Source organism: Schistocerca gregaria, chromosome 6, assembly GCF_023897955.1.
Source record: "Schistocerca gregaria isolate iqSchGreg1 chromosome 6, iqSchGreg1.2, whole genome shotgun sequence".
Taxonomy (NCBI): Eukaryota; Metazoa; Arthropoda; class Insecta; order Orthoptera; family Acrididae; genus Schistocerca; species Schistocerca gregaria.
Genome location: NC_064925.1, coordinates 494,015,061 through 494,039,309, shown reverse-complemented (window position 1 = coordinate 494,039,309; position 24,249 = coordinate 494,015,061).

Genomic DNA, 24,249 nt, shown 5'->3' with positions numbered 1-24,249 from the left:
CCGCGGTTCCTGGTGTGTTCGCTGTGCCGTGCGTGTGATCATTGCTTGTACAGCCCTCTCGCAGTGTCCGGAGCAAGTATGGTGGGTCTGACACACCGGTGTCAATGTGTTCTTTTTTCCATTTCTAGGAGTGTATATACTGTGAGGTTACTATGAGGATCCCTAGATCCTTAAATAGATGTCTGCAGGATGACCGTGTGTGGGCTCCAGCAATTATTCTGATTACTCGTTTTGAGCAATGAATACTTTTCTACTCAACGATGAATTACTCGAGAATATGATACCATACGAAAGCAGTGAAAAAGTAGGCATAGTAAGCTAATTTACTGAGATTCTTATCACCAAAATTTGCAATAACCCTAATAGCATACGTAGCTGAACTCAAACGTTCCAGCAGACCATCAATGTGTTGCTTCCAGTTTAACCCCTCATCAATGGACACACCTAAAAATTTTGAAAATTCTATTTTAGCTACAGGCTTCTGTTCAAAGTCTATATTTATTACTGGAGTTGTGCGATTTACTGTACAGAACTGTATATACTGTGTTTTATCAAAATTTAAAGAGAGTCCGTTTGCTGAGAACCACTTAATAATTTTGTGAAAGACATCATTTACCATTACATCACTTAGTTCTTGGTTTTTAGATGTTATTACCACACTTGTATCATCAGCAAAAAGAACTAACTTTGCATCTTCTTCAATATGGAATGGTAAGTCATTAACGTATATCAAGGACAGTAAAGGACCTAAGACCGAACCCTGTGGGACCTTGTACTTGATAGCTCCCTAGTTTGAGGAATCAGCTGTTGTTTTAACATTACATGAACCACTTATTTCAACTTTCTGCATTCTTCCAGTTAAGTATAAATTAAACCATTTGTGCACTGCCCCCTCAAACCATAATGATCTAGCTTATCTAAAAGAATTCCATGATTTACACAATCAAAGGCCTTTGAGAGTTCACAAAAAATACCAATGGGTGATGTCCAGTTATTCAGAGCATTTAATATTTGATCAGTGAAAGTGTATATAGCATTTTCTGTTGAAAAGCCTTTCTGAAAACCAAACTGACATTTTGTTAGTATTTTTATTTTTACAAATATGGGAGGCTACTCTTGAATATATTACTTTCTCAAAAATTTTTGATAGTGCTGTCAGAAGAGAGACTGGGCGATAGTTGTTGACATCCGACGTATCCCCCTTTTTATGCAATGGCTTTACGACGGCATATTTCAGTCTATCGGTGAAAACACCCTGCTCCAAATAGCTATTGCATACGCGGCTGAGAATCCTACTTATCTGTGGGGAACAAGCTTTAAGTATCTTGCTGGAAATGCCATCAATTCCGTAAGAACTTTTACTTTTCAGTGAGTTTATTATTTTACTGATTTCAGAGGGAGAGGTTGGTGGTAATACAGTTGTTTCAAACTGCACAGGTATGACCTCTTCTATTAGAAGCCTTGCCCCTTCTAGTGAAGATCTAGATATTATTTTCTCCACAACATTTAAAAAATGATTATTGAAAATATTTCCAATTTCTGATTATTTGTTAGTACACTTGTCATTCAGTTTTATGGCACTAAAGTCTTCCTGTGCTCTTGGTTGCCCTGTTTACCTTTCAATAATATACCAATAATATTCATTCGAGGTACAGTGCAGTCGTATTCAACTTGGTCAGTATAACATGAAATACATATTCGCAGTAGTGAACACGAACAACCATTACCTGTATACCGGAATCACGACAGTGAAAATTTGTGCCAGGCTGGAATTCGAATCCAGATTTACAGGATTTACTTTTATGCGAGAAATCTCCCTAAGCGCCATGGCAATCCGTGCACGACTCACGGCTACACCCAAGCTTTCATATGTTGTCGTTCCTCAGTCACAAACTGTACTCGTACACACATTGCATAATTCCCGTACGGGGGAGGGCATTTTTAATTGAAAGTCGCTGCCCGATATTTCCGGATAAATACGATATTGCGGTGCCTGTGTTGTTATAGCGAACGATGCAACACAGGTACTGCAATATCATATGGGCAGTATTAGTTGTTTGTTCCGGTTCACAGTTTCATTAGAAGTGATTGGTGTCACTGCTTTTCTACTCACTAAATAATATCATGGGCGGTAACAAGAACATAGAATGATTTTCCTTGTGTTACGTATATGTATTCTCACGTAAAGACACTTGGGCTGTTGAAGGATACTTGTATGTGACACATGAGATTTAGTGTTCATACTGAACAATATACATTCAGTACTCCTATAACCTACGATTGTTATAAACTTATTATTCGCTACTCTGATTCTTATTGTAATAAAACTGGTTTTAGTTAGATAAATGTACTACCCTATCTTGGATCATACGAAGTGAACGATACCGCGGTGAAGAAGTGAAACCCAAAAACCCACTTCTACAAAGCTATGCGAAAATGTTCAAATGTCAATGTTGATAAATACTTAATCACAACGATGATTATGGACTTCTCAAAAAAGATACAAAATTAATTGTATTTTATTTATGAAATGTGTGTCCCAAGGGTTATTTTGCATAAATAGATCGATATAGAATAATAATTTGTTTGCTACATGTTGTCAGAGAAAATATTTGTTCTTTTGGGCAATTAGTTGTATGAGTCTGAAGTGCGAGGATGGAGAACGAGTTAAGTGTGTTTTATTGATTCGTATTGTGAAGTGAAATGACTCAAAATATCTGTCTATTTCTGCAGAAAGTCCACCAGATTTCACACTGTTATTGAAGTAGTTTCCTGATCATATTCTAGACAATTATAGGAAGATGAACCACAGAAAGGACGAAAACAACGAGCCAAAGACACAGAACAAAGAAGAGTAACAAAAAAGATTAGTATACTTACTAACTAAACTGGTTATTAAAATTCGACTGTTCCCGTCACTCGCTGCAGTGTGTCACTACCTCAGTGTGGCAAGTGCTTTGAAAATGTGACCAGAAGCCCAAATTACTAACTTACTCCAAACATCACTAAGTTCAACACTGGGCAACAAGAGGGTGCGGACGGTCAGATTATTCAAATCTTTACAGATGTTCACTTAGGAACTGTGCTCTATAACATATTTAATGCAGAGAATAAACTGTCTTCAGCAGAGGTGGAACGTTCTTATTTTTAAATGAAATTTTGAGCTAGCCGTCTAAGTTCGTGTTGCAGTGGAATTTCAAAGCACATGGAGGCAGCGACGGAGACTCAGATCTGTTCTGTTTATTACGTTTTGTAGGATACAGAACGCAAAACATTTACTTTTCGCGAATTACATTGTAAGATGTAATTCTTGGATACAGATTGCGAGTAGCTACATGAGATCTCTTTTAAGGATTACGCTTCCAGTTTTGTCTTCGTTTAGCATATGTTAACCAACATCCCTTTTGTTATTCCGTTGCGCTGGGAGGAAGTTTCTTGTCACTACGAAATCTGAAACAAAATCAGTCAGACTGCGTTTGTTCACAACTGATTGAGATATAATATAAAGTGGAATACTTCAGGGCACTAAAAACCAGCGTCATAGTCTCTTATGAACTCACAAGTTAAAGCAAAAAGTAGTGACGGGCTTTCAACTTTCAGATGATCAGCACCGGGTACAAGGATTGGTCGCAGACTGAATATAAATAAACGTAACGTACTGCACGTAAATAGACGAAAAGATCCCATTAATATGAGTACGTGATTAAAATTTTAGTTTTGTACTTACTGCGACAGTGTGAACGGCTTTTTTCCGTGAGCTAACAGAATAAAGCTGCCCATACAGTCGCAATAAGTACAAAACTAAAATTTTGCAACCATATCGACAGATAAACAGGAGTCATGGCGATACATTAAAGCATGTTCTATCTTTGCCACAGAGCCAGCACCCAGCATTACGCTAGAAATAGTGATGCAACTTCCAGAAAACCGTGTGAAAATGTACCTGAAAAGGTTCGAAAACCGGTTCATGGAATAATAAATAACACTTCAATAAAGTGACTGGTTGCAGTTTTATTTATTTGCATTCAGACAACAGTCATTTGTTCTAATATACCCGTAATAGACAAACATACCATTTTTACCGTTTTCGTCGTTCCTCAGTTGCTTCAAAATTCACAGAGATATGATCCATCTATGCAACTAAATGAAAGGCGGTTTTATTTATTGCCATTGACTGTCTGTCTCTCCTCTCTGTCTTTTCCTCTTTCTCCCTCCATCTCTCTCCCTCCCTCCCTCCCTCACTCTCTCTCTCTCTCTCTCTCTCTCTCTCTCTCTCTCTCTCTCTCTCTCTCTCTCTGTCTCTCTCTCTTTCACTCACTCACTCACTCACACACACACACACACACACAGACACACACACACACACACACACACACACACACACACACACACACACATACAAACACACACACAACAAATGAAAAATATCAAACCACAAACACCATCTCAACAAAAGCCGAAAGATAGACATACAGAGACAGTCGTCAAGAATATACACTGTAAACACACACATGTTGATCACAGAAAGAAAGGTGCAAGTGATGTAAGTGACGTGTCTTAACAAATGTAGGTGAAAAACCACCAGATATCGGCCAGCTGGAACATGGGGACTTATGAACACATCTACAGGATCATGCTTATGGGCTAACAGCACTAGAAATCGTAAGTAACACCGAACGATAATTTCAGCTCACGAAACTGGTGCTACAAAACTTGAGTCCAGCCTAAAAAAAGAAAAAAATAGCAAGAGAAAAACATGACAAAATGCAACACAGCAACATATTGAAACTATTACATAATGCTTTTATTATACACTACTGGCCAATAACACTGCTACACCAAGAAGAAATGCAGATGATAAACGGGTACTGATTGGACAAATATATTATACTAGAACTGACTCGTCAATATATTTTCAAGCAATTTGGGTGCATAGATCCTGAGAAATCAGTACCCAGAACAACCACCTCTGGCCTTAATAACCGCCTTGATAGGCCTGGGCATTGACTCAAACAGAACTTGGATGGCGTGTATAGGTACAGCTGCCCATGCAGCTTCAACACGATACCACAGTTCATCAAGAGTAGTGACTGGCGTATTGTGATGAGCCAGTTGCTCGGCCACCATTGACCAGACGTTTTCAATTGGTAAGAAATCTGGAGAATGTGCTGGCCAGGGCAACAGTCGAACATTTTCTGTATCGAGAAAGGCGCGTACATGACCTGCAACATGCGGTCGTGCGATATCCTGCTGAAATGTAAGGTTCCGCAGGGATCGAATGAAGGGTAGTACTACGGATCATAACACATCTGAAATGTAACGTCCACTGTTCAAAGTGCCGTTAATGCCAACAAGAGGTGACCGAGGCGTGTAACCAATGGCACCCCATACCATCACGCCGCGTGATACGCCAGTATGGCGATGAGGAATACACGCTTCCAACGTGCGTTCACCGCGATGTCGCCACACACGGATGCGACCATCATGATTTATCCGAAAAAACGACGTTTCGCCATTCGTGCACCCAGGTTCGTCCTCGAGTACACCATCGCAGGCGTTCCTGTCTGTGATGCAGCGTCAAGGGTAACCGCAGCCATGGTCTCCGAGCTAATACTCCGTGCTGCTGCAAACGTCGTCGAACTGTTGGTGCAGATGGTTGTGTCTTGCAAACGTCCCCATCTGTTGACTCTGGGATCGAGACGTGGCTGCACGATCCATTACAGCCATGGGGTAAGATGCCTGTCATCTCGACTGCTAGTGATACGAGGCAGTTGGGATCCAGCACGGCAGTTCGTATTACCCTCCTGAACCCACCGATTCCATATTCTGTTAAGAGTCATTGGATCTCGACCAACGCGAGCAGCAATGTCGCGATACGACAAACCGCAATCGTGATAGGCTACAATCTGATCTTTATCAAAGTCGGAAACATGATGGTACACATTTCTCCTCCTTACACGAGGCATCACAACAACGTTTCACCAGGCAACGCCGGTCAACTCTCGTTTGTGTATGAGAAATCGGTTGGAAAATTTCCTCATGTCAGGACGTTGTAGGTATCGCCACGGGCGCCAACCTTGTGTGGATGCTCTGAAAAGCTAATCATTTGCATATCACAGCATCTTCTTCCTGTCGTTTAAATTTCGCGTCTGTAGCACGTCATCTCCGTGTTGTAGTAATTTTAATGGCCAGTAGTGTACATATAAAAAGAAAGGTGTATTGCAGGCCAGTAAAGATGGATCACAAGTAAAACAAGCGAAACGCTTATGGTAATAAACAAAACTGCCTTTCATTTGGTTTCATAGACGGAATATACCGACATGAACTTTAACGCTAACTGTGTAGCACTTGTAGTTAGTTAATATGGCAACCCAGAGCGCCCCGCAGCTGATGACCTCAGAAGTTAAGTCTCATAGTGCTCAGAGCCATTTGAACCATTTAGCTCTGCACTCGCTTGTAACGAAACCTTCTGGCATATTGAAACTTTAGATTCTGTAATCTATACTACAACTCAGCTACCCCAGTGCACCATGTATATGCCACTTGCAGGTTGCCTATCTAATGACTTTCAGGAGCAACAGAAATTTGATTTTCAATGTTTCATAGGGTTAGCGACCGAAAAAATTTAAAATGCTGTCACAGTCGATTCCTTATATTAAGGATCTTACACAGTAAGTACTACTGCTGGAAACTGTGTACATGTCTTTGAGACAGGTAAGTCATAGCGCACAAATGATCCAGAACGTATTCATTCATTATCTCAGAATGCTCTCACGTAGCTTCTTCCAAGCAACTTTGCCTACAATTCCTAACCTTTATGAACCTTTTTCTCTCTGGCCCTCTCACCCCTCCTCCCACAAAGAAATGAAAAGAAAAAGTGGCTATCGCTTACTAGATTTTCGCTGTTCACACAGTAAAACTGCAGCAGGCATGACATTTTAATTCATCAGCATCTACATCTGTACCCTGCAAACTACCGGGAAGCGCATGGCATAGGGTACGCCCCAGTGTACCAGTTAAGAGGGTTTCTTCACGATCCATTCACGTATGGAGCGCGGAAAGAATGATTGAACGCATCTGTGTGTGCTGTAATTATCCTAAACTTGTCATCACGATCCCTATGTGAGCGATACCTAGGGGGTTTGTAGTATATTTCTAGAGCCATCATTTAAAGCCGGTTGGTGAAACTTCGTTAATAGACATCCTCGGGATAGTTTACGTCTATCGTCAGGAGACTTCTATTTCAATTCTTTTAGTATTTCTGCGACACTCTCCCACAGATAAAACAAACCTGTGACCATTCGTGCTGCACTCCTCTGTATACATTCAATATCCCCTCTTAGCCTATTTGGTACTGGTCCCTCACACTTGAGCAGTATTCTAGAACTGGGCGTGCGAGTGATTTGTAAGAAATCTCCTTTCTAACTTGATTGCACTTCCCCAGTATTTTACCAATAAACCGAAGTCTACCACCTGCTTTACCCACGACTGAACGAATTTGATCATTCCACTTCACATCCCTACCAAGTGGTTCGCCTAGGTATTTGTAGGAGTTTGCAGATTCCAACAGTGACTCGTAGATATCATAGTCATAGAACACTATATTTTTTCGTTTCGTGAGGTGCACAATCTTACATTTCTGAACAATTAAAGCTAGTTGCCCATTTTTGCACCATTGTGAAATCTTATCAAGAGCTTATGCCCGCTCACTCACCGTCGTCGCAACTGCAATGATATCGCTTCGACGTTTCCCCCTTCGGCAGCGGAGTTGATCTCACAAATTTGTACATATATTCTCCCGGATAGTTGAGAACCATTCCCTGCCGGGTGGGTCGCGCTTAAAACATCTTTGAATCACTTTGTGCATCTATATGTGTGTACTAGGAGATGGCAATCGTTATCGTTTTTTATTTCCGGAGATATTTCATACAAGTGTATGAAATATCTCTGGAAATAAAAAAAACGTATCCAAAGACAGTGATTTTATTTATTACACAGGAGGAACATAGCAATCGGGTTCCGGTCAATTTTTTCTAATTTTAGTTTCCCAAATAATTTGATTTATCTACCTTCGTAGTCAAAATGCCTTCGTGAAATCCTATTAGCTGTTTGTAACAGGTTGACCAGCTTTTCTCAAAAACCCTTGAATGTTCACAGATATAATCGTCTATGTACTAGCTGATTATTGTGATTTAGAAAATACATAGAAAGTCTCGGATATATTCTGTTTTGTTGACGTTCTTAAATTCTTAAATTAATGAGAGATGGCTCTGCTGAATCAATGAAGGAGCTGATCCTAGTGTGTATCGTACCATATTCCTTCGCGTTCCTATCACCAAAGGTATGATTTCCATGAAACTGTCCTTTACTATTAACATCTGATAAATCATAAATATGTCTCTGGCTTTGCAGTGTCTAAGCTCCTTAATTCTCCCGACACGATATTAATTATATGTTCGAGTTCATTCAGTGTCTGTTCAGCACAAATTTTGCCTTTTCACGTGCACTATATCTCACGTCTCGTTTATTAGCAGAATCGCCTTGACAACTCTCGGCAAGGATATTAGTCTGAGAAGGTCCAACTCTTTTCCGTCCCAGTATCTCAAAATAATCTATTATTGACCACTCCAGTGTCTAACCCAGTTACCAGAATGATATTTAGTTAAGTTTATATAGGGTGTTTCAAAAATGACCGGTATATTTGAAACGGCAATAAAAACTAAACGAGCAGCGATAGAAATACACCGTTTGTTGCAATATGCTTGGGACAACAGTACATTTTCAGGTAGACAAACTTTCGAAATTGCAGTAGTTACAATTGTCAACAACAGATGGCGCTGCGGTCTGGGAAACTCTATAGTACGATATTTTCCACATATCCACCATGCGTAGCAATAATATGGCGTAGTCTCTGAATGAAATTATCCGAAACCTTTGACAACGTGTCCGGCGGAATGGCTTCACATGCAGATGAGACGTACTGCTTCAGCTGTTCAATTGTTTCTGGATTCTGGCGGTACACATGGTCTTTCAAGTGTCCCCACAGAAAGAAGTCACAGGGGTTCATGTCTGGCGAATAGGGAGGCCAATCCACGCCGCCTCCTGTATGTTTCAGATAGCCCAAAGCAATTACACGATTATCGAAATAGTCATTCAGGAAATTAAAGACATCGGCCGTGTGATGTGGCGGGGCACCATCTTGCATAAACCACGAGGTGTTCGCAGTGTCGTCTAAGGCAGTTTGTACCGCCACAAATTCGCGAAGAATGTCCACATAGGGTGATGCAGTAATAGTTTCGGATCTGAAAAATGGGCCAATGATTCCTTTGGAAGAAATGGCGGCCCAGACCAGTACTTTTTGAGGATGCAGGGACGATGAGACGGCAACATGGGGCTTTTCGGTTCCCCATATGCGCCAGTTCTGTTTATTGACGAAGCCGTCGAGGTAAAAATAAGCTTCGTCAGTAAACCATATGCTGCCCACATGCATATCGCCGTCATCAATCCTGTGCACTATATCGTTAGCGAATGTCTCTCGTGCAGCAATGGTAGCGGCGCTGAGGGGTTGCCGCGTTTGAATTTTGTATGGATAGAGGTGTAAACTCTGGCGCATGAGACGATACGTGGACGTTGGCGTCATTTGGACCGCAGCTGCAACACGGCGAACGGAAACCCGAGGCCGCTGTTGGATCACCTGCTGCACTGGCTGCGCGTTGCCCTCTGTGGTTGCCATATGCGGTCGCCCTACCTTTCCAGCACGTTCATCCGTCACGTTCCCAGTCCGTTGAAATTTTTCAAACAGGTCCTTTATTGTATCGCTTTTTGGTCCTTTGGTTACATTAAACCTCCGTTGAAAACTTCGACTTGTTGCAACAACACTGTGTTCTAGGCGGTGGAATTCCAACACCAGAAAAATCCTCTGTTCTAAGGAATAAACCATGATGTCCACAGCACACTTGCACGTTGTGAACAGCACACGCTTACAGCAGAAAGACGACGTACAGAATGGCGCACCCACAGACTGCGTTGTCTTCTATATCTTTCACATCACTTGCAGCGCCATCTGTTGTTGAAAATTGTAACTAATGTAATTTCGGAAGTTTGTCCGCCTGAAAATGTACTGTTGTCCCAAGCATATTGCAACAAACGGTGTATTTCTATCGCTGCTCGTTTAGTTTTTATTGCTGTTTCAAATATAGCGGTCATTTTTGAAACACCCTGTAAGACTCAAGAGAGCTAACAATGCTGCGCATTGGATTATATATTATGTTCAAAACAAAACGCAGCTCAGTTATGTCTTCCTTGGTTTCTCTTTGTACTACTTTGCGTTACTCTATTTCGAATATCTACTCTTCGTAAAAATTTAAGTAACTATTTCTTCGAAAGACTACTACCGTTTTTGGGCTCAGGTATTTGTATGAGTTGGACTATTCTAACAGTGACTCGTGGATATTAGGCATAGGGCACCATATTTTTTCATTTTGTGAAGTGCACAATCTTACATTTCTGAACATTTAACGCAAGTTGCCCATTTTTGCACCACTGTGAAATCTTCTCAAGAGCTGACTGAATATTTATAATTTCTTTATTATTGACTCTACTCGCAACACATTTGACAGACCGTAGCCACGTATATCACTGAATGTACCTGGAAACATGTCATTGTGCGATACACAGTCGGGAGGTATAGCAGTTTACACTCGGGAATTATCGATTTCTTGAAGAATCGGGGGTGGTGACTTACTGGTTACGACAAAAGATAGGGCCAGGAAAGAAGTGGTTAGTTGCTGAATACTGCAGTCGTGATCAGCAATTGAGACGGTGCTCTTACTGGTGAGGCGCGTAGTCTTATCTAAGTCGGCTGCACTTCACTATACGAATTTAGTAATTAGGTCAAGTTCGGCAGTAGAGTTGCGAGAGGACACGGAATACGTTGATCTCGAGATTTGCCTGTCTAGCGTGTCTTAAAGAGATAGGTGTCAACCGCACTAGTACAAAAACGGGGAAGGGATGTTAACATTAGCGAGAGTTTAACTAAAATCATAATCAAAAGAATCGAACACCTTAATTTAACTGACCTTGAACTGAGCTTGCCACGTGAGAATTTCTCTCGTTTCGACAGCACGGAACATGCACATCAGACACTTCACAAGAAGCTTTGGCTCACTGGTGTGTTCTGGAAATGTTATCACAACGGGAAACATAATCGCGAAGCCAATGTACCATATGCGAGTGTGGTAGCTGAACAACATGGAGGCTCCAAAATGCGAAGCCAATTGCGGAAATCACTGAGCCACACCTTACTTGCAGCCTCATGATGTAAGAATTGCAACTGCTGTCGCTCTGAACACATACACTGGTGAAGTTAACCCTTTCTGCGTCTGAAATTCCTAATGGCATCATTAAGCATACCTGGCTTTTTTGAGCTTCCCAATGCTTCAATGATACCATTTGGCATCGCTTCACGTAGTTCCAAGCTTGGCTAACAGATCACAGTGGCGTTTGCTTTCGTGACTCGCCGTTTGTTTGAAGTGCAGAACAGAGAGGTATAGTGAGTTGTGCTACTGCATTTAAGAGTGAACAATAACTGTTGTGTTTAGTTGTATTCTGTGTATACTGAAATTCTTGGTTATCGAACCAACTTTACGTAGTTCCTCAAGGGCAAGGGAAAGAAATACAGTAAGTTTACAATACCGTTATGTATGCATTTTTTGAGTGATTATTATGTAATTTCTAATGATGCCATTTGGAATAATTATTTTATTTATTAACCAATAGCTTCAAAAGAAATTTTGCAATGGATATGGCATATGTGCAACATATACCATAAATATTCATCAAAAAAAAAATTTTCCCAATTTTTTTCTAAATGTGACGCACAAAGAGTTTAACTCTTTCACGATAAAGGTTTACTTTTATCGATACGTTATTGACGTGCATTTAAACAGATGTGCACTGACGTGACAAAAGTCATGGGATAACGGTATGCACGTAGATAGGTGACTGTAGTATCGCGTACAAAAGGTATAAAAGGGCAATGCTTTGACGCAGCTATCATTGGTACTCGGTGATCACTGTGTTTGCACAACGGTAACTGGCAGGCTTTGGTCGCGGTATGGTAGTTGGAGCTAGATGCGTGGGACATTTCATTTCGGAGATCGCTAGGGAATTCAGTATTCGGAAATCCACAGCGCCAAGAGTGCGTCGAGAATGCCACATTTCAGACATTGCTTATCCTCACGGACGACGCGGTGGCCTACGGCGTTCACTTAACGAATTAAAGCAGCAACGTTTGCACAGAGATGTCAGTGCTAACTGATAAGCAACACTGCTCGAAATAGCGGCAGAAATCACTGTGGAACGTACGATATATCATAGCCTCCGGTAAAAAAGAGCATAAATCAGCCGTCGATGCTAAACAATGGAGAAGCGCTATCTGCGCTCTTAGAATCGCAATTATTATCTTTGTCCCTTTGTACAGGGTAGCATTAATCTCACGCTAGGTGAGGAGAACGCTACGTCATCGTGACATAAATAAACCTAAATGGTCTTCATGTGTACGTATATCGATCTTTGCAGTTGTACCACAGAGGTTGCACGGTAACGTGAAAGCTAAATGTAAATACATGTGTAGAAACGAAGTTATAGCAGTTGTGTGGTATGTTCAGCCTAGTTGAATTAGTTATTAAGCTGAAATCCCAACAATTTTGGATGTTATTGTGTGTTTCTTGAACATAATGAATGTCTGAACGAAGTAACCACAGCGAAAGAAAAAAAGAAACGCTTGCAGTCATTTTTTAAAATCCGATGAATCGTCCATAAGTCATGTGCACAGAAACGTTAAATAATTAATCATTAACATTTGGGATGTTATTGGGTATTTGATGAACGTAATGAAATTCCAAAAAAGCTTATAGTCATTTTTTAAAAATCCCATGAATCTTGCATGATTGTGTCGACAGAAACGTGAAATAATTAATTATTAAGCTCTAATCCCAAGAATGTGGGAGGTTATTGTGTGTTGTATGAACATAAGGAATATCTGAACGAAAGAACCATAAACACAACGAACGTAAAAAAAAACGAGTAGTCATTTATAAAAAATATCCGTTAAATCATGTGGGCAGAAATTTGAAATAGGGATAAATTAAAGTGTTTCGTATTTTTATAAAAGCCAATGGATTGTACATAATCCTTCTGGACAGAAATGTTAAACCGAGAAATTAATGTGGTTCCAAAGATAACTCCGAATGTTGCTGGCATTTTAATTTTGCCTTCATGTTGCAGATCAACCCAGAAAATTTTGCTCTTCAGAAATAAGTTATTGCTGATGATTGTAATGTTTATAGCACATGTCATTATTTTTCTTTATACGCGGTATACTGTGAAAAAACAATGATATTTCGTCTGTAATTGTTACTCATATTTAAATATTTAACCAGTATCAACGATAAAAAAGTAAGTTTCCTAGTAGTTTCCAAGTGATGTTGAACACTGACTGTCACAGTGGGTGAGCGACTTGACAAAATAACCTCAACAGCCCACAATTTTCAGCAGCACTAAGTGATGTTTCATATGCGATGGTGGAATACTGTGTTTGTTTATTCTATCAATAGACATGCTATAAATTTTGGGGGTGTCTGACATGATTTATATAGTTATTTCCATATCGCCTAAGAGTCATACAAAAAGTAGCTGAAAATGGCTGCTTTCAGTTGCTTAAAATGCTAGTAAATGTGACTTGCATTTCATTGTTTTTTCACAGTATACAACGTATGAAGAAAAATAATGGCATGTGTTATAACAAGTCAGTACATTATAATCATCAGCAATAATTAATTTCTGGAGAGCAAAAGTTACTGTTTGGATCTGCGGCATGAAGGCAAAATTAAAATTCCAGAAATATTCGGAATTATCTTTGGAACCACATTAATTTCTCGGTTTAACGTTTCTGCCCAGAAGAATTAGGTACAATCCATTAGCTTTTATAAAAATACGAAACGCTCTAATTTCTCTCTATTTTACGTTTATATCCACATGGTTTATGCACAATTAATCGGATTTTTTTTTTTAAAATGACTAGACGCTATTTTTGGCTTTCGTTATTGTTATGGTTCCTAAGTTCAGACAATCATTACATCAAGAAATACACAATAACATCCAGAATTGTTGAGATTACAGCTTAATAAGTAATTACACTGGGATGAGCATACCACACAACTGCTATCGCTTCGTTTGTACATGTCTAATTACATTTAGCTTTCACGTTATCGGTGCAACCTCAGTGGTACAACTGCAAAGATCGATACACGTACTCATGAAGTCGATTTAGGTTTATTTACGTCACGATGACGTACCGTTACGTCACTTGGACGTAGGGTTCTACTCAACTAACGTGAGAGGAATGAGCGTATTTTTTTATTTCATTATCTTATCGACTCTGATATTCTAGTTGGTGGACGCGAATTGTTCACGGTCTGTAACTGATACAGTTGTTGAATATATATGCAATTAATAACTGTAATATGTGTTTTTGTCAGTAGTGAGTACCTATCCTGCATATTCAGTACGTAATAATTAAATGTTGCCTTGGCCATTTTGTGTAGGCTCATTATTGTAGCGGCGCCATTGATGACAGAAGCTATATAATTTCTTTTAACAATCATTTAACTCTAAAAGTATTAAAAAGAATAATCTCAATAAACTGAAAACGGCCTCTTGTAATATTTTCCAATTCATATTAGGCCAGAGGTACAGTTTCTTTTATTAATAGTAATATCTATACATGCTTACGCTGCCATTGCACATAGGCAGCTATCCTGGAGCATTCAGTCTCACAGAAAAAATAATTAAGCATTGTTTAAATGGATTATCGCGTAATATTAAAGAAAGATTTTTAATCCACCGTGAGTAAGACGGATGTCTTCAAGTTTCGGTACGTATAATATTTCTGGCGATAGCGCCCTGAGAAAAATTAGCCGTGGCTTTTAACAAACATAAAAGGGTACTTTCAAGACCATTTCATACAATAGGTATAACTGCGCAGTTATTGTTGTATGAAGCAGTATTCAATGTAATTAAAAAGAAATTACGCGATAACGAAGAATATATCCGTTAGGACAGTGCGGTAAAATTTAGCGTTAATGGGCAAACGATCAACAAGAGTGCCTTTGCTAACAGCACGACATCGCCTGCAGCGCCTCTCCTGGGCTCGTGACAATACCGGTTGAACTCTACACGACTGGTAAACCGTGGCCTGGTTTCAGTTGGTAAGAACTGATGGTAGGCTTCGAGTGTGGTGCAGACCTCACTAAACCATCGGCCCTGGTTGGCAATAAGGCAGTGTGCGAGCTGGTGATGTCTCCATAACGGTGTGGGCGTGAAATGAACTTGATCCTGCTTCAACTGAACGGATAATTCACTGGAAATGGCTATGTTTGGCTACACGGAGACTGTAAGCAGCCGTTCATCGACTCTCGTTCCCCAAACAACAATTTAATTATCATCGGGCCACAATTGTTGCCGATTGGTTTTAAGAACGTTCTGGACAATTCAAGCCACCCAGGGCGCCCGACATTTATCTCGATGTTCGTTTAGAGGACATAATGGAGAATAAGAGACGTCAGTTCGTGCACGAAATCTTACACCCGCAGCACTGCCGCAGTAATGGGCGGCTATAGGGGCAGCATGGCTCCCTATTTCTGCAGGGGACTTCCAAAGACTTGTTGAATCCGTGCCACTTCTGCTGCGCTACGCCGGTCAAAAAGAGGCCGATACTACATTAGGATGTACAGGATGTATCCCACGACTTTTGTCACATTAGCGTATTTTCAGTAGCTAAATAGCTTTCGAACATTTGTCGAACTCATTTGTAACTCCTCAGAGCTGTCCAGCAATTGATGTTCCCTGCGTAACTGTACATTACCAGCATTGAGACTGGTTGTATAAGGAGCATTGCTCAATACGTCCTTTGGCTGTGACATATAGCCACTGAGCTCCAGTGGTCATAGCGCCTAAAGCACTGCCATTCACACCTTCGTGTTTACATGTGTCTCCACGAGGACATGAAGAAGAGCCAACACTGAAACTACAAAGTCGCATGATATTAGCCAAGGGACCGGACGATCTACTAAATCCTGACACTTCTTAACTTCCCATGGGATTTTGAGTCATCAGTCTTCTGACTGGTTTGATGCCGCCAGAGCAGCAACTGCAACCTACGTCGGCAGTTATTTGCTGGATGTATTCCAGAACTGTCTTCATCCACACCTTTTACCCTCTACAGCCGCCTCTAGTACCACAAAAGTTATTCCCTGATGCCTTAACAGATGTCCTACCATCCTGTCCCTTCTTCTTGTCAGTGTTTTCCATATGTTCCTTTTCTCGCCGATTCTCTGGAGAAACTCATAATTCCTTACGTTATCAGTCCACTTAATTTTCAACATTGTTATGTAGCGCTGCATCTAAAATGCTTCGATTCTCTCTACTTTTTCGGTTTTCTCACAAACCATGTCTCACTGCTACACAATGCTGTGCTCCAAACGTACATTCTGAGAAATTTCTTCCTCAAATTAGGGCCTATGTTTGTTACTGGCAGGAATAGTTACTGGCAGGAATACCCTTTTTGTCAATGTCAGCCTGCTTTTGATGACCTACGTGGTCCGTTCGTCATGCGTTTTTTGCTGCTTAGGTAGGAGAATTCTTAACTTGACCCACTTCGTGTTCACCAACCCTGACGTCAACTTTTTCGCTGCCCACAATTCTGCTAATTCTCATTACTTTCATCTTTCTACGATTTGCTGCCAATCTGTATTCTGTACTCAACAGGCTGTCCATTCCATTCAGCAGATCCTGTAATTCTTCTTCACTTTTATTGAGGTTAGCAATGTCATCAGAGAATCTTATCATGTATATCCTTTCATCTTGAATTTGACTTTCCCTCCTGAACCTTTCTCTCATTTCCTTCATTGCTTCTTCAATGTACATAGTGAACAGTACGTGCGAATGACTACATCTCTATATTACACCCTTTTTAATCCGAGCACTACGTTCTTGGTCGTCAACTCTTATTGTTGCCTCTTAGCTCTAGTACATATTGTATATTACCAGTCTTTTCTTTTAGCTTATCTCTATATTTCTCAGAATTTGCAACATCTTGCACCATTTGACACTGCCGAACGCTTTTTCCAGGTCGAAAAATCCTATGAACGTGTCTTAATTTTTCTTTAGTCTTGCTTCCATATCAATCGCAGCGTCAGAACTGCCTTTCCGGTGCCTTTACCTTTCCGAAAGCCAAACTCATAGTCATCTAACACCTCCTCAGCTTTCTTTTCCAACCTATCGGATTATAGATATGTTAATTAACTCTACTCATGGATATGTCTATTGTGATGCTAAACGCAGAACCGGTTCTCATCTGAATAGATAGTGTGGTGTGTAGTGTCGCAAATATCGACAATAACGCTAATGTCTGCTCCGCCTATTAAAAGTGAGCTAAACAACTACAAACTTGTGTTTCATTGTATGCACATTAGCTTTATTTTAATACATTTACAAAACTTTGTTTCTTTTCTGTTGTATATGGAATTTACAAGATCATGACAACGCGACATCGTACTATTTGATCCGTGGGATAGTGTCACAGCCGGCCGATGTGGCCGAGAGGTTCTAGGCGCTTCAGTCCGGAACCTTGCGACTGACATGTTCGCAGGTTCGAATCCTGCCTCGGGCATGGATGTGTGTGATGTCCTTAGATTAGTTAGGTTTAAGTAGTTCTAAGTCTAGGGGACTGATGACCTCAGATGTTAAGTCCCATAGTCCTTAGAGCCAATTAACCAGAGTGTCACAGAGAGACTGAAGGAACTGAAATGGAAGACTCTTGGAGATAGGCGCAAACTATCCCGAGAAAGTCTATTAACTAAGTTTCAAGAACCGACTTTAAATGATTACTCTAGGATTGTACTACAACCCCTATGTATCGCTCACATAGAAATCGTGAGAATAAGATTAGAATAATTACTGCACGCACTGAGCCATTCAAACAAGTATTCTTCCCGCGCTCCATACGAGAATGGAACCGGAAGAGATCGTAATAACTGGTACAATGGGACGTACCGTCTGCCATGCACCTCACGGCGGTTTACAAAGTATAGTATCTACAGTCGCGGAATTTTGCAGTGTCTGTAGCCGTGTATTTTTATAAGTTCACAGAACTTTGAATCTTTTCTTGTTCATGTGGAATTTAGGAGATCGTGACAACGAGGCTTTTTATGAGGGCCTTCTGCAAAGTAATTTTTCATTATGTTATTAGGGCTGGGTTGTTTGAGGAAGGATACCAGACAGCGAGGTCAGCGGTCTCATCGGATTAGGGAAGGATGGGGAAGGAAGTCGGCCGTGCCCTTTCAGAGGAACCATCCCGGCATTTGCCTGGAGCGATTTAGGGAAATCACAGAAACCCTAAATCAGGATGGCCGGACGCGGGATTGAACCGTCGTCCCCCCGAATGAGAGTCCAGTGTCTAACCACTGCGCTATTATGTTATTAGTATCGGTTGGGATATTACATGTCATGCACGCTACTCTGTCAGTGACGCATGTTGGGACCCTGTAGCGTGTAACATGGCGGTTGTGCAACGTAACTATGTCGGTGCTTGAGAAACTTCGTGCTGTAATCGAGTTTCACGAATTACAAGAGTTCATCCACACATGGAGCACCCTCTCCTGCAGCCAGACGGTGCTACTTCACATACGAGCGCTGCGACTTCTGCAACATTATGATGCTTTGGGTTCATCTATCATCCTCTGTACAGTCCGACTTTGCCCCATTCTGTTTTCATCTTATAACAATACCTCCACTAACAGTTAATTAGTTCAAAAATTATCACGTCGCGCACTCAAAGTATGATCTTTTTATTGCGCAACAGAAAGGTCTTTAATGTGGCAGGTATTGCTACATCAATTGATTACAGTCACTGAAGAAAGCCCCGCGGGATTAGCCGAGCGGTCTAACGCGCTGCAGTCATGGACTGTGCGGCTGGTCCTGGCGGAGGTTCGAGTCCTCCCTCGGTCATGGGTGTGTGTGTTTGTCCTTAGGATAATTTAGGTTAAGTAGTGGGTAAGCTTAGGGACTGATTACCTTAGCAGTTAAATCCCATAAGTTTTCACACACATTTCACTGACGAAAATTAACAATAATATCACTTATCTTGTATTTGCAATCCAACGACGATCTCGCTATGGCTTTGGCTCGTAATTAAAAGTGTTGTCTAGGTAGCATGACTATCGCTGTTGGTGCGAAAGGCACTCTGATGTTAATTACGCCGACTTGAAGAACTTACGAAGACAATCTTTCACGATTGATTTGATGATTTATGTTTTTCATTGCAATGTGCTTCATACTTTTTTAAGCAATGGTAACCTGAAAATAATTCTTGACACTCATATTTCATAAAAATTCACATTTATTAAACTTTTTATACTTTCGCATGTTCAAAACATTACTTTATCATACAATTTCACAGCCGTTACTGCTCTTACTAAACTCACATTTTTCACTGTCAACAACTCAGACTTCATCTTTACATTTCCAACACAAAGTCAAGACTGTTCATGTTCAACACAAAAACTTGACTACTCTGTACGCTTCCGCGCCAGAAGTCACAGGCCAGCATCAAAGATAACAATAAGTACAAAGATATTCACACTAGATATTATATCGATTTCAACATCTCAAAATATCGACGTACATACATATAAAAATGAAACCAAATTTGAATAGAATGAAAAATATGAGACATTACGTAGAAAAATATCCATTAATATACGGTATCGAAAAATAGGGTTGGCGGGTGGTAAAGGTTTCGCAAATAAAGAACCATTACAATCTGTTAAAGTACTTCAGTTTGGTAGTGATGAAGCAATGCAAGGAGGGGTGAGGTTGTGTCTTCGTCAACAAAGCCATTTTATTCTACAGTGACGGTGTCAACAGACTGATCTCTCGTTGGAAAGGTCTGTTGTCGCCAAGGTGACCATGTTGAGAGATAAATATGTAGAGATGAAGAATAAAGATGTAGAATGTTAATAACTACAAGAAAATTTAGCAGCCGTCGCGTTTCTCTGTAGACGGTGAATTTTGCAGTGCTGTAGCCACAATGCCTTAGCCGATGGTTAGAAACTACGAGCGGATATCTCACTGACGTCAGAGAAGGTTCTGTATTGTACACAGACAGGGAAAGGTCGATAGATGTTTCTTGCATTCGAAAAACTGTGATACAAGAAATCGATAGAAAAGTAAATATTATGGAATTCAGCGATTTTGTTTTCAAATTTATTTATTAATTTCCAGTGTGACATTGAAGTTGCTTTAAAAGTAAAAGTGAGAAAAAAACATCAAATGTATTTAATCACAAATGGTGTTCAGGGATATTAATTTTAACTTATCGTCATTGAATGATGGTGAATTGTCCTCAGTGATTAAGTATACTATTAGATTAGATTCACTTTCATTCCAATTGATCCGTAGTCAGGATGTCCTCCAGGATGTAGAACATGTCAGAAAAACAATAATACATGGCAAGTATTTACAACTACAACAAGTAAGCAAAGTACCTTCCACAGGTCCTAAGTGGAATGATCGTCATTTTTTAAATGAACACTATATGAAAGGATCATTTTACAACATTCACTTACTAAGATCTCATTAATGCACTGAAATGAAATATAAAAAATGTATTTTATTTATAAGGTAATAAACATATAACCGAATTACTACAATACTTATTTACAATGAATACATTACTGCATTGAAATGGTGCAGAAGTACTTTACACACACACACACACACACACACACACACACACACACACACACACACACACAATCAGTTGGTTCTACTGAGAAATTCATCAGTGGAGTAGGAGGAGTTGGCCACCAATAAATACTTGAGGCTTCTTTTAAACTGAATTTCTTTGGGTGTTAAGCTTTTTATGGCTGGTGGCAAGTTATTGAAAATGTCTGTTCCTGAATAATGCATATGTTTTTGTATAAACGTAAGTGACTTTAAATCCTTGTGAAGGTTATTCTTATTTCTAGTACTGATTTAATGAACTCAGCTGTTGGTTTGAGAAAGAGATACATTTTTAATGACAAATTTCATTAAGGAATAAATGTATTGGGAAGCAATCGTTAGTATCCTTAGTTCCCTAAACGGGCCTCTGCAGGATGTTCTTGAGTTTACACCACAAATAACTGTTACTGCACGTTTTTGTGTCCGGAAAACTTTAGCTTAGCTTGATGAATTACCCCAAAAAATAATCCCATATGACATTATGGAGTGAATGTAAGCATAGCATGCCAGCTTTTTCATTTTTGAATTCCCTATGTCCGACAAAATTCGCATCGCAAATAGAGTTTTGTTTAGAGGCTTCAGCAGTTCAGTGGCGTGATCCTCTCAGTTGAATTTCTTATCAAGCTGTAAAACGAAGAATTTAACACTGTCCACTTCTTCTGTCTGCTTGTCACCATATGTTAGGGACATACTCGTGGGGCACGCCTTATAAGTTTTGAACTGCATCTAGTGTGTTTTTTGAAAGTTTAGTGAGAAACAAGTGGCTAGGAACCAGTGATTAATGTCCACAAAAATAATATTAGCTGATATTTCTAAGACTACATTTGATTTGTTATTTATTGCAATGTTTGTATTATCAGCAAACAAATCAAACTTGGCATGTGGTAATGTTACTGATGAAAGGTCATTGAAATACACAAGAAAATAAGTGCCCTAGGATGGAACCTTGTCGGACCCCACATGTAATTAGTTTCCAGTTGGATGATGCCTGGTAACTTAATATATGTCTCTTTCCTAGTATCACTCTTTGTTTCCTGTCAGAGATATAAGATTAAAACCATGTTACACGATAATATTCTAATTTACCTAAAATGATAATGTGATTTACACAGTCAGATGCCTTTTACACATCACAAAATATACCAGCAGCCTGAAATTTTTTGTCTAATGAATTAAGCACATTTTCACTGTAAGTGTAGATAGCCTTCTCAATATCAGAACCCTTTAGAAATCTGAACTGCGACTTTGACAGTATGTTATTTGTGACAAGAAGGTTATAATGCCGATTGTACATTACCTTCTCTAAACTTTTTGAGAATGCTGGCAAAAGTGAAACTGGATCGAAATTTGATGCTATTTCTTTATCTCCCTTCTTAAACAGTGGCTTAACTTCAGCATATTTCAACCATTCAGAAAATACTTCAGTTACAAACGACTGTTACACAGATAGCCTAATATGTTACTTAACTCAAAATCACATTCTTTAAGTAACTTTGTTGGCATTTCATCATCCCCAATAGATGTTGTTGATGTTAAAGATATTCTGATGGATTTTAGTTCTGCTGGGGTAGTGGGGGTCAAATTCATATTACGGAACTTAATTGAAATGTCTGGTCTGAGGTATCCCATGGCAGCATCTACAGAATATGTTGCAGTAACAGTTGCAAAATGTTTGTTGAAACGTTCTGCAAAACTATACACATTGTCACCTATGTATCATTTACTTTTAATGCTATTTGCCCCTCTTCATGTATGGTTTTACTGGTCTCCTCCTTCACTATATCCCATATTGTCTTTATTTTGATATCTGATATTGCGGTGGCGCGGTTCTTTCCGTCTCCTTACGACGAACCTGCACCTACCTGTGAATATCACCAGTAGGGTAGCTGAGAGAAACCTACTGTACTTCGACGTGAACCAGGCTGCAATTAAAGTTACTAATCTACATTTATGGAGAAAGTTTTCTCACGGAATGAAAGGTTGAAAATTTTGTTCTTAATTAATATATTCTGAAAAATAAATAGTGTTTGTTTTTGATTGATAATGCTCGCCAAATATTAAGTCTGTCGGTACCAAATGCAGTCACAGTTTTTAGCCACCGACCTGCTAAATCCGCCACGCGGAATATCAGTATTTTCTTGTCACAAAATTCACTTAAAAATTCCGAAATTTCTACACGCCCATCGGAATAATTATGCCGTCACTTTACCACACTTTTGAGCTATGAAACACTGCTAGATCGGGCAACTTATCGTTTCCCCCGGAACTACTACTACACACGTCCGAACTGTTTCATGGCCAGACTCCCACACCTCTCTAGAATACTCTAAGTCTTCTCCGCCAGCAGAGAAAGATGCGCGAAGAATATTGCTTTACCATTGGTCAGTTTACTCAACAGCCAATAGCAAAACAACATTCTCCCGCGTCAATCCGCGCTTACCATCAATAACCAATCGAAAAATAGTAAAACTAACGACTGCACTTTTTACCGACGTAATGATCTAATATGCTGAAGTTTTGCTTATGCATAAAGTTATTTACTATTGTTATTTATATCTGAATTAACTTTCCCTTTACCATAAAATTACTTTCCAAATCTGTTCTACAAAAATCCCCTTTGTCCATATACATACTTCTTCGAAATGTTCCCACACTAAATCCTACTAAATAACTCGTTAAACAATTATCTTCATATTAACCTTAAACCACACTCACGCATCATTCATACTGCTTAAACACATTTATAACGTTTTGTATACGCAAAAAGACATAATAACACTTTATGAAAATAAAGGAACAGTTTATGAAAACCCTTCTATTACTTTAGTGCACTCTAGTGGGCACAATCGAAACTAAAATCACAGTCCCCCTATCCAATATTGTTCCATATCGGCTGATACATAAACTACGTGTGAACGCACTGTTTTTTTTATTTTACTTTGACTTTCTCTACTGTTGTCATTCTTTTAAAGTACAGTATGCTTCGTTTAATGCTGTACCACGCTTGTTCGGTTTGTGATAATATTGACCTCTGATTCAAAAAGACAGGGACACGGTTCATGTTCTTCAGTTAAAACGCGTGTTCTTTGTGCGAAGTAGCGAATTCTACCTTCTTTCTTCTCAAAAGCACTCTCTCAGCGCGTCACTGGAGTTCCGAAGCGCATAGCTGCCGATATCTTCACCGCCTGAAAGCCCACAGGTGAGTAAACACTTCGGCTTTTATCGGCAGCATTCGCGTAAAATCGTATGTGCCTTCACGGACGGATGTAGACTTGCCTTGAGGTCCATGCAACATGCAGTAGCAGATTCGGTCTAGCGAGTTTAGGCCGTCTGGACAACTCTGCAGACTGTTGTTGTGGGCTAGAAGGAACTTGTAATTAAGCACTGAGATCGAGGCGTTGCATA